This window comes from Toxorhynchites rutilus, chromosome 3, assembly GCF_029784135.1.
Source record: "Toxorhynchites rutilus septentrionalis strain SRP chromosome 3, ASM2978413v1, whole genome shotgun sequence".
NCBI classification, from domain to species: Eukaryota; Metazoa; Arthropoda; class Insecta; order Diptera; family Culicidae; genus Toxorhynchites; species Toxorhynchites rutilus.
In genome coordinates, this window is record NC_073746.1 from 184816672 (window position 1) to 184836357 (window position 19686).

Sequence of the window (19686 nt, forward strand, 5' to 3'; positions counted from 1 at the left end):
AAAATCTAATGTATTTTTGGACGATCCTCGGACGAATTATGGACGATCCTCCAAAATCTTAAATCTTCAAACATTATATTTGATTTTGAAAGCTTAACATGGAACAGAGGGCAGTTATTATGTGTAACGCGAAACTTGGAAAAAGTACATCAAAAACATTGCAGGTGATGAGCTGATGATTGTTTATTTAAGATAAGAGTTTTCCAATATCATGAATGCGGTTTGGAGAGTGCCGAATTTCGCGTCATAAACCTTTCTTTTTCTAAATGGGCTGGAGAACGCATTCTAATTAAATTGCAATTAAAATCATCGTTTTGGAATCTTCTATTCAAAAATTAAATTTACAATTACACAATTACGCTTATGGTCGTTAATAGAGATGAAACGGATATCCGGTAACTATCCGGTATCCGGCCTATCCGGCCAATATTTGCTATCAGTTCGGATACCGGATAGTGACTCACTATCCGGCCGGATACCGGATATTTGAAAACAAAATTTTGTTTAACATTAGATAAATAATAGCACAATATCATATAAATATCATTCACACGTGATTAAATATAAGGAGTGATTTCTGACATGTCAAAATGTTATTAAAATTGAATTATTATCATCTCATATCATCAAAGTTTTATTCTGCTCCATCGCTTTCATTTCGTTTAACGTTTCGTTGAAGACGGCAATGAGCGGTTATTCTCAGCAAACTCGTTTCAAGATATTTTTGTAAGATGATTTTGATTTCAATGATTTTTGTCTGTCTGTTTACGTTTCGAGAACACCTAAATGGTCTGACCTGAACCTCGGATCTAAAAAGGTTGCAATCAAATAATTTTGATGTTCTTCTAAGTAGTTGAAACGACCTCACCATCGTTAAAATATGTTCTCATACGAAGTTAGTTCGTAAATCTATTTATAATAATATAAAACCATTATCAGAATAAAACTGTTCTAAATCCCATGTAGAAAACATGATTCACTATTAACCTGTTTTATGCCAAGCGTTCGAAAAATCGAACAGCAGCTGCGATAATTTTTCATGGCCTTGGGAAGCAATGGTAAGCAATGGAAAGCAATTTGGTAATATTTTGGCATCAAATGATAACTTAGTCTATTAGCTACCACCTACTATTAATTTGAATCAAATTTATATCACTTTATTGGGCATAAAAACCGGTTTAAAGCAACTAGGTGCAGAAAGTACATAACCTCACATAACCTAACAAAAAATAAAACCTTACCAAATTTCAAAATATGTAAACTTTTCTACAATGTTACATTTATAAAATATCACACATTTTATGTAGGAAAAAAACCATTTGATTGAACCTCCTAGAGGAACAAAAATGTAGGTTTTGGCCAATTATTTTGTTTGTCGCTTTTATTATTTTTTGCCATTTTCCGGAAAACGGAAGGACGGAAAAAAACAATTCTTGAATATTGGGGTTTCTATAACACCAATAATCAAAATTACAGCAATGGCTTTTGTTAAAAAAATAAGTTTTACAGCTTGGTCGTTAATGGGTTAAATAGATTTTTTTTTCAATTAGCAATAATCACATCTCGGTATAACCTCATTGGTTACGATATCGCCATTGGATACTTAATCTAAATGAAAAAATTATAAATGAACAAATGTGTTTATTTCTCTCTTACATTTAACACTTTATTTGCACCATGTCACATGTTGTTTCCCTCAATTTGGTAATTGCTAATAATGAGCCGAATATCCGGCCGCCGGATATCCGACTATCCGGCCGGATATCCGGTATCCGGCCACTGTCCGTTTCATCACTAGTTGTTAATCCAATTAAATTTCGCGTTTGCGGAATTAACCTTTCACTGAGCAACGCAATTTTAATATAACTGAACAAAACCCGAGTCACGAAAACGTCTGTTCCTTCGATCGGAAAAAAGCTGACAGATAGTGGGAGATTGGGGCTCAAATTACACTACCCTTGTGCATGGATTGAGAGCATTATTCTTTCCTTTATACAGAGTGTATATTTTCAAATACAGGTCGGACTCGATTATATACAATTTTAGATTCTATTGTTATATGCAGTTTGTAATAAAAAATCATGTTTCAAGTATGACTCATTTGAGGTAAAAAAAATTATATTTCAAAGATAAGAGGAAAATTAATTGGTTATTATATTCCTAACAATAGAGTAGACATCATAGTTTTTGAAAATTTGAACTGAAGGGTCGCCAGGACTTTTTTAAAATTGTATTGCATGAAATTAAAAAAAGATAGAAGAAATTGTAGAGCGGTTAGAGAGCTTAAAATTGGTTGATAGAAACAATCATGTTTATTATGCAATTTAGGGGTAAAATTAGTAATACCACTTTAAAAAATACTAAATTTTTCTCTTTCAAAATGATATTTGAATCACATGTTTCACAACTGTTTCCAGTACTAATTTTTCTTACCCTTCAATCGAAAGCAACAGAATTCTCATACGTAGCGTACTTTTTGAAATAGAGTTTAAGCCAGTTTATGCCAACAGAGCTCGAAATAAAAAGAAGTTCAATAACTCTCTCATTGTTGAAGTTCAAACATATGCGTAGAAGGATCATTTTTATTGCTTGGAAGAATGCAGCAAATCTTATCTTCATAGCCGCAAGAGAAACAAACACATTTTTGAAATGAAAATTATCAATGAAAATCAATTGTATTGTATGAAAGAAGCATCCCCATCAATAATTTGAAAAGTTTTCTGAAAACAATGAAAAAATTCTGAACGAAACTTGTTCCTAATAATGATTTCTAATTATAATTTCGACAATTGGATCTGTTTCTATAATGTCCCTCATTGTCCCTGATGAAGAAGGTTTAGAACAATATGTTATGAGCATTCAAAAAACATTTTAAAATTCTTTTCATTGATATATTATCAATTTTAATCTGTATTTGTTCAGAGTAATCTTAATAGCTTATGCTTGATTCATTACCATTTAATACCTTCGTAGATGTCGACACCGTATCTTACCCGTATGCTTCACCCAGCTGTGTGACACCCGCCATGTTTTTGGTGCCAACATCTCAAACGTCAAAAGTATTTATTTTCTTCAAAACAGCGATCCGTGTTGGCGGCATTGTGCTTCGTTTACTAGTTTAGGGGAGCGTCAACGAATAGCTGATTCGGAATGAACGTTTTCAAAATTAAAATTATGAATGAAAATTAGCTTTTCCATATCAAATTAGTATTCTATTTGAATTAAAATCATTTTCGTTTGCAGTTGGTGAAAAAGTCTCATACAAAAATTGTTTATGAAGACAATTTTATATTATAATGAAAAAATTCAGCAACAATTTTGGAATTGCATAGCCATATGGTTAAATGAAAGTCAGAAATACGTGTTTCAAGTAATTAAATGACATGATGTGAAAATTTTCATTCAAATTTCAAAATTTGAAAGCCGGTTTCGTGACTTCTAATCTGATAGAGATTACACTAACGAGTTTGGGACACAAATTATGGCCCTAATTAGAAGTCGTCACCAGACGTCGACACCATCGCGAATTACCAATTTACCACCATCTGACATATCGTGATGTCGATGATGAACTTTTACAGCAGAGGGATAGTGAGATATGCGATGACGGTAGGTAGAGTGAGATAGCGATAATCGTGCCATACACCTGGCTTCACCCATGTATTTGGGTAAGATGTGTCGACACTGTACCGTAGCCATCGCGAATTAAGATTTTATGCTTTTTGACGATGAAGTGTGAAGCGAAAATGATAAAGGATTTTCAAGTGGAGTGAAGAAACTTTTCAAATCGTAAAATATAAATGAAAATCATTTTCTTCGTATGAAATATGGAGCTCTATGTAATAGAGTAACAGTATTTTCCACAAATGGTAAAAACATGATGAACTAAAAATGTATTTGATAGTAATTTTATTATATAAATAATTATATAATTATATAAATATATAAAATTATATAAATAAGTGTTAGTAGGAATTTCAGAAAAAAATACAGAAAATTGATTAAATAAGATTCAGTGATACGTGTCTTATGCATTCAAGTAACAGTAAGTAATAACTTTCATTCAAATTTTAAGAATTCAGAATTCAGATTAGAGAGTAAATTACCTCACAAACAAAGATTTTAACACAAGATGTCGCACAGTATCCTAGACACCTCGAATGATAGTGTCCTTGCCCTATTACAGTATGGCAAGGCGCAAATTGAGACGCATATAGCGCGAGTAACTTGGCGCGATATAGCGCCTGTTTTTGTGGCTAATGAAAACAGATAGAATGGCGCAAATTGGCCAGATGACGCGAGATGATGGAGCGCTCGTGAGACACGACTCGCGCGACGCTGTGGCTGAACCACAGTTTCTCGTGCTGGTCATGCCGGTTGTGGTAGTTGTATTGGTGAACAATCATATAGCGCCGTGGGTTTGACACTGTATGGCTGTACTGGACGGGTGATTGTGTTAGTAAATAAATATATCGCGCAACTCTGTGTTAATCAGTCATTGTATGCGAGTGGCATGTTATTTACACCAAACTGCGACTCAATATGCGCTCCACCACGCTACGTTTGTGGCACGTATGAGTCGTGTTGGTAGTCTCGTGTTCGCTTACGAGCGCTATACGCTTCTCAATTTGCGCCTAGCCTAATGATGGAACGAGATCAGAAAATCCGGATTTGCATCATTATTGCCCGTCATATCAATTTTGTCAACCTTAGGGTAAGGTGACATTGGCTCGGAGTACGCACGAAAATTCTCACCTTCTCAGCTATCTCACCTCAAATTGATAGTCTAGGTCTCTTTTGATAATAAAATTTGTCTTTGAGGCTGAAATTTTGCAAAATGAATTTGTCCGACTTTAAAAATAAGAAAGAGTCGGGAAAGACGGACACTTGGCGGGAAAGACGGACACCTGGGGTGGCAAAGATGACCACTATCTGAAAATTCAAGTTCATGTATTGTACCAACAGATACAATAGTTATCCCAATGACATGAAAATGACGACACTACACATATTAATTAAAAACTCTGCGGAAACAACTCTTATTTCTACAACGTGAAACATTAAAGTCAAACACATCGTAGTATCTGTTGAAGACACGGCACATCCTTCGCATGGGCTCGTTAAATCCATAATTTGTTCACGAGGGATGGACGCATAAGAAAACATGAGAGCGTAAATTACGGCGGCGGATGTTTATGTTAAGACAGCTTAACAGCGAAGTACAGTCGATGTTACCTTGAAGCTGGTCACCAATGAAGCATGCCATGGTGATGTTACGTCTCGCCTTAAGTGATTCCAAGTGTATTAACATGCAACGACTTTTGTAGCTGGGCAAGTTGTGGACGTCATTCCAAGGAAGATGCCTCAGAGCGAAACGGATAAACTTTCGTTGGATTGCTTCGATGCGGTTCACCTCGTTTTGGTAGTATGGGCACCACACTACAGCCGAATATTCCAGTATTGGTCGACTCAAAGAACAGTATATATCCTTGAGTTCTTTGGCGAAGCGGAACATGAACCTGAGTTGAGATGAAGCTTTCGACACCACGTAGGCGTCGTGGTCCTTGAATGTAAGCTTGGAATCAAGTAGTAATCCAAAATCCTTGACCGTCGATTCCTGTTTCAAGCTTATCCCCGATAGAACATAGTTGTGTTGAATCAATGCACGTTGTCTACCGAATGAAATTATAGAGCATTTCGATGCATTGAGTGACATGCGGTTTAGTTGGCACCACTCGGCAAAAGCTTCTAATTGCAGCTGTAGAAAAACAGCATCGCTTGGTTTCCGTATCACGAGATACAACTTGAGGTCGTCGGCGTACGACGACTTGCGGCATATAAGAATGTAGTTGACGTCATTCATATACAGCAGAAACAGGAATGGCCCTAGATGGCTGCCTTGAGGAACGCCAGATGTCACGGGGAAGGAAGGAGCAACATAGTCCGCAATTTTGACAGACATGCTTCGACCAGTCAAATAAGAAGAAAGCCAAGCAAGCAGGTCGTTCTGAACACCTAACCTGTCATACTTAGCCAAAGCAATGTCGTGATTCATTTTATCGAATGCTGCAGAGAGGTCTGTATATATAGCATCTAATTGATGGCCTTGCTCAATTTCACGGATGATGTAGGAAGTGAACTGTACTAAATTGGTCGTCGTTGAGCGCTTGGACATGAAACCATGCTGGTCCATCGAAATTCAGTGAGCGAAGTTTTGAACCAATTCTTCGAGAATAATTAGCTCGAGAAGTTTCGACGTAGCACTTAAAGCGGCTATTCCACGATAGCTCGATACAGTCCTTTTGCAACCCTTTTTGTGAATCGGAAAAACATAAGATTCCTTCCAGCAGGATGGGAAGTCACCCGACCTGAGGGAGAGATTGAAAGTATTGGCTAGAGGTGTTGCTAGAGCAATCAAGCAGCGTTTCAGAACCAAGGACGGAATACCTTCAGGACCGGAACCCCTCGAACTTTTCAGTTGACTCCCGGCTGAGATAACCATTTCTCTCGTAATAGCAAACGGTCCACTTGAGAAGGATGAGAAAGGAACGTTGCGAGATGCAGCTGCTACGTCCTGGCTGTTTGTTCGTTCGTTACTGAAAACGCTGCTGAACTGTTTACGAATTCTGCAACATCTGGAATGGTTGCAGCGTTCACTACACCGTTAGTCATGGTTGAGGGGAGCCCTGTTTCCTTCCTTTGACTATTCACGTGTTGCCAAAACCTCTTAGGTTTGGGTTTCAGACGACGTTGGAGCTATCTTAGGTGCGCTTGATGTAGTTGATCGTTCAATCGTCTGTAGTCCGAATTAGCCTTGGAATAAAGCGTTTTCGTGGATTCAGTATGAAGTTTGGCATGTTCCCGAAGAGCTGCCCTTTTCCGTTTCTTCAAACGCTTATGCCTCGAGTTCGACCATGCAGGTTTAAGAGGTACACGGTTAGTTCGCTTAGGTACAAATTGATCAATGGCATAGATTATGATGCACGATACCGTTCATGCCGCGTCGTTGACGTCGCGATTGGCCAATTCTTCATCCCAATTAACGTTTGAGAGGAAATTGTTCATCTCGTCGAAGTTGGCTTTGTCGAAGTTGTAGTATATGCTCTCTGTCGTGTCTTTGTATTCACATTGTACGCAAATATCAATGCTGACCAGCAACGGGGGATGATGTATGCAACTTTTTACGAGCGAAGCAGGAGCTGGTATTACGGAACAACTGGCACACTGGCAACACTCACAAAGCAGAGGTCAAGTATACGGTTGTTACGATTCATAACTCCGCTCTTTTGTCCGAGTCTTGAAGTGCGATAAGCATCCAACAGATTACGGGATGCGAGTCCAGTCGATGAGTTAGATGTAGGGAAATAAAAAGCATGGGTGTTCTGCTCCCATCTCACATCACTTAAGTTGAAATCTCCAAGGATTGTCAAACTGTCCTTCGCGCCCATAACAGAGATAATCCAGTCGAGCGACGACAAGTGCTTTTCGATAAGAGTATTGTCGTTTACACGATCCGGAGGAATATACACCATACAGATGAAGAGCGTTGAGTCGACCGCTTCGATCGACACCCACAATTGCTCAACCGTCAGGCTTTCGGGAGGGGATAATAACCGCGACTTATAGCGAGAACGAATAGCAAACAACACTCCGCCACCAGACCTTTTGTTGCTGTTGGAGGGTGATCGATCTTGTCGGAAAACGGCGTAATTACTATCGAAGAGCTGGCTTGAAATAGTGTTGTCATTGAGCCATGTTTCAGTAAACGCGTAGATGTCGTGGCATCCGTCGCTGCACGCAGTCGCGTACTTCGCTAACGAGGTGTTAATTCCGCCAAGGTTTTGGTAATACAGGAGGACAGTTGAACCGTTGGAATCAGCGACGTTGGGAATAGAGATTCCGCCAATGACCTGTGGTATTCCGCTGCAATTCGACGAAGCATCAAGAGAAGGAGCGTCGTGAATAATAAGATACTTGCCTGTCAACACAGGCTGGAAAACCCTTTCACCAGCCTCGACCGCAGGGCCAGGACGACTTCGACTGCAGGAACCAGCAAATCGCTCGACTGGGTCGGGTGGATCCAGGGCTTCCAGAGCACAGTATACATTGCGTCCTGATGTATCCACAACCGCTTGCAGTGAGTTAGAATAACTGGGTTCAGCTGGGGAGGTTGAGGATCTTGTGTCGTCACAAGGGCGTTGACTGATTTCGAAAGCAACATGGCAAACCGATGGTCTATAGCTTAACGTGGAGCTGCAATTTTGAAAAGCATCAGGGGCAGAACAGTCACCAATACACGCGTACTTGCCTTGAAGTGCCGGCTGGGAGACCCCTTCCGAGCCTCCGTAAACAGGTCCAGGACGACTGAGACGGCAGCATGTATGGTATTGATACTTTGACGATGTTGATGGCACGACTGTTACGGGGTTAGAAGGGGTTCCCAAAGTGCTTTTTAGCATGCGCCCTGGTGAAAATGATGCCGATGTTTCTAAGCAGCCCTGTCTAAGGGCTCCGTTATGACAGATGGATTCGGTGGTTTCTTGTTCGAGTGTGCCGATGAAGATAGCCTGACAACTTGCACCCCGTTTTTTGATCGATTCTCCTCGAATTCACGAAAACGAACGTTCACTGGGCATGAGTTGGTAAAGAGAGAGCCTTTTCTCTGTGCCCGTCATCGATGCCTACTTTGAAGGATACGAACCGGAGCGAATTGAGGTCTGTCCCTTTTGGAACCAATTTTATCACTTTCGGTGACACGTCCAGCAGCTCAAGGCACTCGCTGACTCGCTTGTGTGTTAAATAATGGAACAGCCGAGCTCGTTGAAGCCACCGCACGTTGGTTATAAATGTTGCTAGGCAGTGGTGACGCTGATGAAAATTATTAAATTCACGTCGAACGTCGTTGGCAGGTCTCTTGTCATACACGTTGGTTGTAACAAATGGCGGTGGCGCTGGTACAGGTGAGGTCTGCATAATTGAATCACAAATCAGTGTTGTAGTATCTTGTCTGGCAACGGCCGGACATATACTAGCAGGAGTCTTACCATTGACAGTTGATAAAATCGGCAGAACTGATTTATTGTTCTGGGTACTATGTGTGATGTTTTTTGCACAAGAAGAAAATAGTCCAGGAGCTGAACTGGAAAGCTTTTTGTGTATAGAAGTAAAGCGGGCACCGGCAGGTGGATGTCTGCTGTTCAATGCGGGAAGGTCGGATTTACGTTGATCGATGTGTCGACAGAAGCCTCAGCCCTGATCCTCTTTCTAATCATGGAAGGTGCTAAATGAGCAGGAGAACTGCTGCTAGAACGAGCAGCGCTTGCCAGCGTTAACATTAGCAGGGCGATCGACGAGGAATGAATCAAACACTTTACTGAATTCAAGCTGCATGTTGTTAATTTCTTCCTCGAAATTGCGCGAGTCATGTTGTACATTTGATCGTGGTCCGAGGTGATTACAGCAGCTGGAGCGTGGTAGATTTTGGCCGTATGCACGACAGAGGGAGCGGGTCGCATCGATCTGTGCATTGATTAGCCAGATGATGGAAGAGAGACGTTCGTTCATTTGAGATAACGCTAGCGAATGTTGGTCTACGGTAGCTTTGGAGTTGCGACAGTGTGCGCACATCCATTCTGCACCGGGACAATCTCGGATTATTTTGTACTGGTTGCCCGAGACTCCGGCGCACTTAAGATGGTATCTTATCGCATTTCCAGCATGCGATTCTGCTGCTACGAGCAGATGCTGTAAAGCAAAGGTTCGCTTCGCATCTCTTTGCCATTCTCACGCAGCAAAAGACACCTTAGTTTTCTATAAAAGATCGCGTAACTTAGATGTGATGCGCCTACAGTTAGATGACCACCGAGCTTATTCGTGATTTATACCAAATGCAAGCTTTGTAGTATAAATCTTTCACAGCAGATGTCGCTTCGGACGAAAAATCGTCGTGGATAGTAGTACGCTTTTGTTGATTAGTAAAACCAAACCAAAACACAACACACGCGAAAAGTGATACTATATCACAACGGCACTACGGTGCGATATGCAAAAACACAGATACAGCACAGGACCGATAGAGAAGCTTCGTAAGCTTATGGGCGAGAACAAAAGGGGTAAAAAACGTAAATAAACAGGACTGTAGAAAAAACAGAAGTCCACACAAAGCAGTGATGCCAGAGTAAGAGTACTTGATAAGTTTTGGTGGTCTTCAAATAGGCTTTAAAATGGCAAAAAGGCTAGACTAAAATCACCTAAAAGGCTTGCAATTTGTATCATTTTTCCATGTCCAAAATAGCTTCCGGCATTCGGAATGACAAATTCGGATTAAGTTTTAAAAACCACTCTGCTTATTCGTCCATGATATCTGGTTGCACTTGCAAACATATTTAGTGGGGATCTGTCAAACAAAGAAGGAGGAGATAATCAATTTGTTTCAAAAAGGAAATGTTCATCTTTGGTCGGTGGAGTGTGTTGTTTGTGGGTCAATAAAACAGTACATTCCGCGAATTACATACGTTTATTAGCCTTTATTTGAAGTATACAAAAATTGATGTACACACGTTTCTCGAAGCGTTTCTATCGGAATGATGAAGATTGCGAAACAAAAAGAAAAAAGACGGCAAGCAGTGCTGCCAGAACGACAGTAACTACGGGCTATTGGAAAGCCATAGATAAACAGATCGCCTGCAGAGTGTCCGTATTACCCGACTTGATTAGTATTTTGTAATATTTCTGGAGTAAAAATGATAAAACTTCACCGCTGATTCGATAAATTGGAAGAGAAGTGATGGTAAAACACTCATGTAGCGAAAAATACCCCAAAAAATTACTCGATAACAATGAGAACCTTATCTTCTGCAGACGAAAATTTACATCGAGCTGCTCTCTGTAGATTATTTTTTGTTTTTATTAATGAATTTAACAGAGACCAGCTAAGTGTACAAAGTTAGTGTCACAGGTATTGATACACTGTATTACAAGTTTGTATATCATTGAAATTTGTTTGGTTAGTTTGGTTGGTAAATGACTGGACTAAGCGTACCATCGGTACTTCGCGTACCTGCAGGCAAAAAATAGACCCCATTCGTGGTCTTTAGCTTCCTGTCCAGTAACTCCTATCCCTAGCTCCCCGTGGTGCCGGCTGGGGTACGAATAACCATAGTGAAGATCGGGTAACCAACCCCGGTGGGATCTTGGTCGTATGCTGACAGGGAAGGGGGCCTATCCGAGCGTCTGTTCACCATGGAGGTGCGGCTCAAAACAGCGTCTGATCCCCATGTTAGGGGCGGGTGATCACTGTCTTCGTGCCAGCGGGAACTCTAAAAAGTGCTGTGCACGACGGTCCTCCGGCCATCCGTAAAAATACAACGCACAGGAAAATTCACAAAGAAATTCAAGACAGGACAATCGGACTAGACCCACGCAAAGAACACGGACTAGAGATTGGAAACTCGGAACATGGAACTGCAAGTCTCTCAATTTTCTTGCGAGTACCCGAATTCTTTCGGAAATATTGAGAGCCCGCAATTTCAACATCGTAGCGCTGCAGGAGGTGTGCTGGAAAGGTTCGATGGTGCGATCGTTCCATGGTGGGTATACCATTTATCAGAGCTGCGGCAACACAAACGAGCTGGGTACAGCTTTCATCCTGATGGGGGAGATGCAAAAACGGGTGATTGGTTGGTGGCCGATCAATGAAAGACTGTGCAGATTGAGAATGAGAGACCACTTCTTCAATATCAGCATTATCAACGTCCACAGCCCCCATCTAGCTAGCACCGATGACGATAAAGAAGAATTCTACGCGCAGCTAGAGCGTGAATACGATCGCTGCCCAAAACACGACATTAAAATCGTCATCGGTGATTTGAACGCTCAGGTCGGCCAAGAGGAGGAGTTCAGACCGGTAATTGGTAGGTTCAGTGGCCATCAGCGAACCAACGAAAACGGCCTAAGATTTATCGACTTCGCTGCCTCCAAGAACATGGCCATACGTAGCACCTTCTTCCAGCACAGCCTCCAATACCATTACACCTGGAGATCACCACAGCAAACAGAAACACAAATTGACCACGTTTTGATCGACGGTCAGCACTTCTCAGATATCATCGACGTCAGAACCTATCGTGGCGCTAACATCGATTCAGACCACTACCTGGTGATGGTCAAACTGCGTTCTAAACTGTCAGTCGTCAATAACATAAGACACCAGCGCTCACCACGGTATCACCTACGACGACTACAGGAGCCGAACATTGCTGCAACATACTCGCAGCGTCTTGAAGCTGCGTTACCGGGGGTAGACGAACTGTTCCCCTCGATGAATGCTGGAACTCCTTAAAATCAGCAATTAGCAGCACAGCAGAGACCGTCATCGGGAATGAACAACAAGGACAACGGAACGAATGGTTTGAAGACGAGTGCCGAGCGCTCCTGAACGAGAAGGATGCAGCACGCGCAGCCATGCTGCAACGAGCGACTCGACAAAACGTGGAACGATACAAACTGAAGCGAAGGCAGCAAGCACATCTCTTTCGGGAAAAAAAGAGCCGCCTGGAAGAGAAAGAGTGTGAGGAGATGGAGCAGCTTTATCGTTCTCGAGAATCGCGGAAGTTTTTCAAGAAACTAGACGCCTCGCACAAAGGCTTTGTGCCGCGGGCCAAAATGTGCAGAAACAAGGAAGGAGGCATCTTAACGAACGAACGCGAGGTGATCGAAAGGTGGAGGCAGCACTACGATGAACACCTGAACAGCGCGCAGACAGGAAACCAAGACGGCGTTGAGGAAGACTACACCGGTGCAATGAACAACGACGACGTACCACCCCCGACGATGGGTGAAGTTAAGGAGGCCATTAATCAGCTCAAGAACCACAAAGCAGCTGGTAAGAATGGCCTCGTAGCGGAGCTCTTCAATGGAGGTCCGAGAAAACTTGTAGAGTGTATGCACCGGTTGATAGTCAGGATCTGGGACACAGAACAGCTACCGGAGGAGTGGAAGGACGGGGTAATCTGCCCCATCTATAAAAAAGGCGACAAGTTGGATTGTGGGAACTATCGTGCCATCACAATCCTGAATGGTGCCTACAACATTTTGTCTCAGATCCTCTTCCGCCGTCTATCGCCAAAAGTAAGTACATCTGTGGGAAGTTATCAGGCCGAATTCATGCCCGGTTGCTCGACGACGGACCAGATTTTTACACTGCGGCCGATCCTCCAAAAGTGCCGCGAGTATCAGGTCCCTACACACCACATCAATCGACCGACGACAGCTATGGAAGATCATGGACGAACACGGCTTTCCCCGAAAGCTGACAAGACTGATTCAGGCAACGATGAACGGTATGCGGTGCAGTGTGCGGATCTCAGGTGAGCTTTCGGAATCATTTGAGACTCACAGGGGACTTCGACAAGGCGATGGAATCTCCTGTCTGCTCTTCAACGTGGCGCTGGAAGGTGTTATGCGGAGAGCGGACTTCAACATGCGGGGCACGATTTTCAACAAGTCTAGTCAGTTTATCTGCCTCGCCGACGACGTGGACATAATCGGAAGAACACATGCGACGGTAGCCGACTTGTATACCCGACTGAAACACGAAGCAGGGCTGATTGGGCTTGAGATCAATGCGTCTAAGACTAAATACATGCTAGCTGGAGGGACTGATCGCAACAGAGTTCTTCTTGGTAGTAGTGTTGTGATCGACGGCGACGAGCTCGAGGTGGTGGAGGAATTTGTCTACCTTGGCTCGTTGATAACAACTGACAACAACCTCAGCCGTGAAATTCGAAGACGCATTGTCAATGGAAGTCGTGCCTACTATGGGCTCCGCAAATCCTTGAGGTCCAACAAGCTCCGACCCCGTACGAAGTGTACCATGTACAAATCCCTAATTCGACCGGTTGTTCTCTATGGGCACGAAGCGTGGACGATGCTTGAAGAGGACTCACAAGCGCTCGGAGTTTTCGAACGCCGAGTGCTCAGAACAATATACGGTGGTGTACAGGAAAACGGAGTATGGAGAAGGAGAATGAACCACGAACTGGCGCAACTCTACGGCGAACCCAGCATCCAGAAAGTCGCCAAGGCTGGACGAGTGCGATGGGTAGGGCATGTTGCAAGATTACCGGACAGCAGCCCTGCAAAGATGGTGTTCGCATCTAATCCGGTAGGAACAAGATGGAGAGGAGCCCAGCGAGCGAGGTGGTTGGACCAGGACTTGGCAAGAATCGGTGCAGCCGGGAGTTGGAGAACTGCAGCCATGGACCGGGTTTATTGGAGAAGAGTAGTGAATCAGATCTAATCTCAATGGGATGTAGAGTCATAGTAAATAAATAAAATATCATTGAAATTTAAAATAAAAATGTTATTAATACAATAATACAGGGGTGTCCGTCTTTCCCCTATTAAGTCCGCAAACTCCCAAATCGACGAAGCGGAATTTGTACAATATCAAGTCGAGTTGTTTGCTCGTCATGTAAAGACATCCCAAGACCTTTTGCAGGTAGTGAAATGTAACGGCAGGAACTGCCGCATTGAACGAAGGAGTAGTTATTTTTGTGTAAATCAACATCAATTTCTACCAGTTCATGGTCTTCTCAGTTAAACGCCAGATGGTTTGAAGGCACCAATCCCAACAGATGTGAGCATTAATTTTCCATCACTGTTTGTTCGAAATTCTTTGAACTTGTCAAAAGTCTTCCGAAGTCACTACTCACATTGAAAGAACTTTCGTCTAAACATGTGATTCCGACCTGGGCAGATATCTGATTTTTTTACGTTGATATTCTCATTACTTAAAAAAAGCAAAAAAGTCACAGGAGGGTTGTGTCCGGGACACGACCGCATACTTGACGTAGGATTCCGTTAGGCTATCTATTGATTTTGGATATTGGAAAATTACATCGGTAAACTCTTTGATAATTATTTGGTGGCTCTGAAAAGGGCCGTTTTGTTTGGTTGTTCGGTATTGTTTGTTCACTCCACCAGTGTTTACCGAGTTAAAGATGATGATGGCCCACCTCATACCCCTACAAAGGTTTGAGCAGGACGATTTATCTTATAGATAATAATTAAGTTTAAAAATATCAAGAGACCAGTATTAAAAAAAAACGAAGCGAACTGGATCTGTTGCAGGCATAAATATCTATTAATAGAACAGTAAAAATAGGCACAAACAGCGAAAAAACAAACAATGTTCCTATCCATATTGACATTGACTTAGTCATAGTCTCAACTTCAGGCTCAATGTTTTTTCTAAGGCATGTCAAGAAAATTTCCAACCCGGGAAGATCCTTGACTGATTAGGAATTGAACCCAATATCTAAAAGTTTCTACTTAGAACATAAAAGAGATCTGCTACAATCAGAAATAATCAATATAACCATCTGATGAAAGATAGTTTACGACAATTCCGAATGAGCTATCCCAATTCCAGTTTCCACTCCAGACCCTATATAAAAATTTCATCATGTGTCAGTTTTCTGCCAGTGTTAATTATTAACATTCGTCCAGGCCCACCAAACGCGCGCGAGGCTCAAACTTGCGTAGATAACGCTAATTTTTTTTTTTAATAATAATCTACAATTTTAACAAATTTAACAACAAAAAAAACATCATCCGAGTGATGATGATAGAAGGATGGTAAACAATCGTTGGATGGTGCGTATCAGATAAAAGATGCCGAAGTGGAACAAGATATGATGAAACCCGCCCTCTGTGATCCAAGACGAGATGCCTCCTGTATTATGTATGGATGAATTAAAGAAGAAAAAAAACTCTCCAATGTAATATAAGATAATTACCAATACCGAACACAATTATAATTTTTTCATTTTTCTCACAAACTTGTTACTTTAATACAGAGAAAAACATATTTGAAAACATATTTTTATTCAACCCAATGCAAATTTTAATTGGACTGACAACACCTATACTATACTATATGTAGAGCATATTGGAAATCACTTTTTCTAATATTTTCTCACTTTTACAATTTTTCTCGCCGTATAAACTTTCCTTGGGTGAAAATGAACACAACAAAACAAACAGCTTAAACCAAACGACCCGTTCTCGAGCGGGAACACATCTTGGTTTTTGACGTAGGACTACGTCTTTCATTTCTATACCGGGGTGTAAAATCAAAGTTTCGAAAACGAAAGCGTTACGCCGGAGACCGAGATTTTGAGCGTTAATAGCTCCTAAACAACTGAACGAAATGGTATGATAAACACTTCATTCGAAAGATAAAATGTCTACGCGTTATATACTTGTTACTTTTTGATCCAAAAACTTGTTTCAATAGTCTTAAAATTGCTTTCAAAACAGGCTATTGAAATCACCAATCGGTATATAAGCGAGCGGCGCTCGGAAATCCACTCAGTTCTAATTGAACAGCGATTGGAGCATGTTGTCGCTGTTGCGGTGAAGCTCTTTATTTATCATGAAAGCGCGGATGAACGGTGTCACCAAGAGCCTGTTTGTGCACCCTAGGCCAGAAGGGAATCTATCAGGAGGAGAGTGATGCCACAAACGGTTCCCTGGGAAGACATCGCTACACACACATACACGCGCGGCTATTAACAGGTGGTTATCGAGTTGGCATTAACCACTGGTGGGCTTCCAGTATCGAGGAAAATGTGGAAATATCTAATCGATACTGAAAATAATCTGCCAGTTCCTTTGGGAATTTTCAAAATATATTCATGTGAAAGAGTTTAATTGAATGTTTTCTATCCATGTTACACTGTGACCAAATATGTTTCAATCAAGAGCTATTAACAGGTGGTTATCGAGTTGGCATTAACCACTGGTGGGCTTCCAGTATCGAGGAAAATGTGGAAATATCTAATCGATACTGAAAATAATCTGCCAGTTCCTTTGGGAATTTTCAAAATATATTCATGTGAAAGAGTTTAATTGAATGTTTTCTATCCATGTAACACTGTGACCAAATATGTTTCAATCAAGTGCTATTAACAGGTGGTTATCGAGTTGGCATTAACCACTGGTGGGCTTCCAGTATCGAGGAAAATGTGGAAATATCTAATCGTTACTGAAAATAATCTGCCAGTTCCTATGGGAATTTAAAATTACATTCATGTGAAAAAGTTTATTTTAATGTTTTCTATCCATGTAACACTGTGACCAAATACATTTGGTTTTGTGATTTTTCAATCAATCGCAATTAACAGGATAGCTTCTGAAGATTATTCTTCCCCATCAGTAGAATATTTCCGTATCCAATATTGGATGCATAAAACCATGTGCCTCCAACGTAACGCTCTCGTTTTCGAAGTCCCCCAAATATTCATTCATTCAGAATGAATTCAGATTCAACCTCAAACAAATGATCTCTAAATCAACGATAGTCCTACGTCACCCTTGCGGTTATACCATAGATATAACCCACTTCCTGTTTTATTTATGAAAATTGAAATAAATCGTTTCATATATCAAGTCATTTTTAACACAACTGCTACCATATACAATTTTACACCTACACTACACAAAAGCTCCCCCCTAGGCAGGTTGGTATTGATGTCAATCCATCATGAAATGACTGAGCAATAAGAGTTTGAAATTGGACAATTTTCACGATGTGCTTGATTTTCGATTTTCAGTTTGTACCCCAATATGTTCCCGAAAGACGTAATCCTACGTCAAAAAAATTTCAAACGACTTTGACTTTGTGTACAGATTAGCGTTATACCAGGGACAGACATACAGCTGTACTTGCGTTGTACGTGTACAGCGTTGTACAGGTACCATCGTACCATGACAGACATACTTTGGTTGTACATTGTACCGTATGTCAAACTGACAATCAGATATTTTTCCAATTTCCACCACATATTTCAATGAAAAAGGTTTTTATTTAGTGTCTAAACTATCAAACACAACAAAAAAGTTTCCAATCTGAGTTATTAACTTAAAAGAAAGTCAATGAAAAGAACGTTTACAAGTGATTTGATTCTGCTTGTTCATGCTACCCACCACTAACCGTCTATGGCGCTGCGCACAGTACAACTGTAGCCATGTACAGCGGTAAAACAGGTCGGTACAGGTACAGCGATTGTACCGAGTTGCTTGCATGGTTCTAACGCTGTACATAGTGACAGACATACAATTTTCGAAGTACAACGCAAGTACAGCTGTATGTCTGTCATAAGTATTACGTAATACCAGGGACAGACATACAGCAGTACTTGCGTTGTACGTCTACAGCATTGTACAGGTACCATCGTACCATGACAGACATACTTTGGTTGTACATTGTACCGTATGTCAAACTGACAATCAGAAATTTTCCCAATTTTCACCACATATTTCAATGAAAAAGGTTTTTATTTAACGTCTAAACTACCAAACACTACAAACAAGCTTCCAATCTGAGTTATTAACACTGTAGCCATGTACAGCGGAAAAATAGGTCGGTACAGGTACAACGATTGTACCGAGTTGCTTGCATGGTTCTAGCGCTGTACATGGTGACAGACATACCATTTTCGAAGTACAACGCAAGTACAGCTGTATGTCTGTCATAAGTATAACGTAATTTGTGCACGACGCCTAATGTCATTATTATTAACGGTGTAAGGGACCCTTTAGAGAGGCGTTTTCTGAATCAAGAGGATGAATTAAAAATTAAATTCTTCTTCTATATTCGAAAAACAAAATATATATATGTATGTAAAACAAATTAAAATAAAACCCGACTGCATGATTGCATGTGGTGATTTTTCGGTTTTCAAAAAACTCACATTTTGACGTCTACGACACTAGTAAATGAAGTCCGATTGAGCTGATGTTTTGCATAGGATAGTTTTTCGTGAGAATCAACATTTATAATAAAGTCTCGTTTGAAAAATTTTCAATCAAAAAGTTTTCATACGATTATGATGCCTTCTCGCCCACGACAAAAATTATTTATTTTACTATACCTCCCACTCCTCCTACTAGCCAACGTATGAAAAAGTCCCACTTTTTATATTATGAACATATAGATTACATTATTGGGCACCTTATACGATCAACCGGATTGACAATAAGTGTCTTCAATATCGTGACAGCTAGGCTTTCAACATCTGAACTAACCTCAATCAATATTTTTCCACCTTACACGGTCAATATCGCCCTCAACCCGAGACAACGAAAATATCCGCGATGGCTAATGGCGACATTTGAGTTTGGGATCCAAACTATTCTCTATCAGATTAGAAGGCTAAAAGGCAATTTTCAATTGGTAAAATTTGAATGAAAATATCTACTTGGTATTATTTAATTAGTTCAAGCGCGTAGTCCTAACCTTAACTTAACCTAAATTTCCTCTGTATTTTCAGATATTCTTACTAAAATGTATTATTATAATATAACGTCAATTTCAGACATAATTTTTGTATGGGATTTTCTCATCACTTGCAGAAAAAAAGTGATTTGTTTTTTCATCTGTGATTTTCCCAGATCTTCTCATTTTCCAAATTTTATAGCGGAGTGTGAAGAAACACACAACCCGCTCACTAGCGCAAAGAATGACCGAGTTCAACGTTAAAAAAATCCTAAAACGTTGTTAAGTTTCATCCACTTACATCACATTGTCAGTTTACTTTGAAGTTTTGATTTGTATCGTGAAAAGTACCGTATTTTGCTATTCAAAGTATCGGTTTTCCAAACCAAAAGCTTCCATTTATG

At 40.8% G+C, this 19686-nt stretch overlaps 1 non-coding gene across 1 annotated transcript; it reads right to left on the reverse strand.

Annotated features, from left to right (window-relative positions):
* Positions 1-1473: 1473 nt before the first annotated feature.
* Positions 1474-1607, reverse strand: LOC129780931 (U4 spliceosomal RNA). The gene has a single exon (XR_008744041.1). It is a non-coding gene; the product is annotated as a U4 spliceosomal RNA (small nuclear RNA).
* Between the last annotated feature and the right edge of the window lie 18079 nt (positions 1608-19686).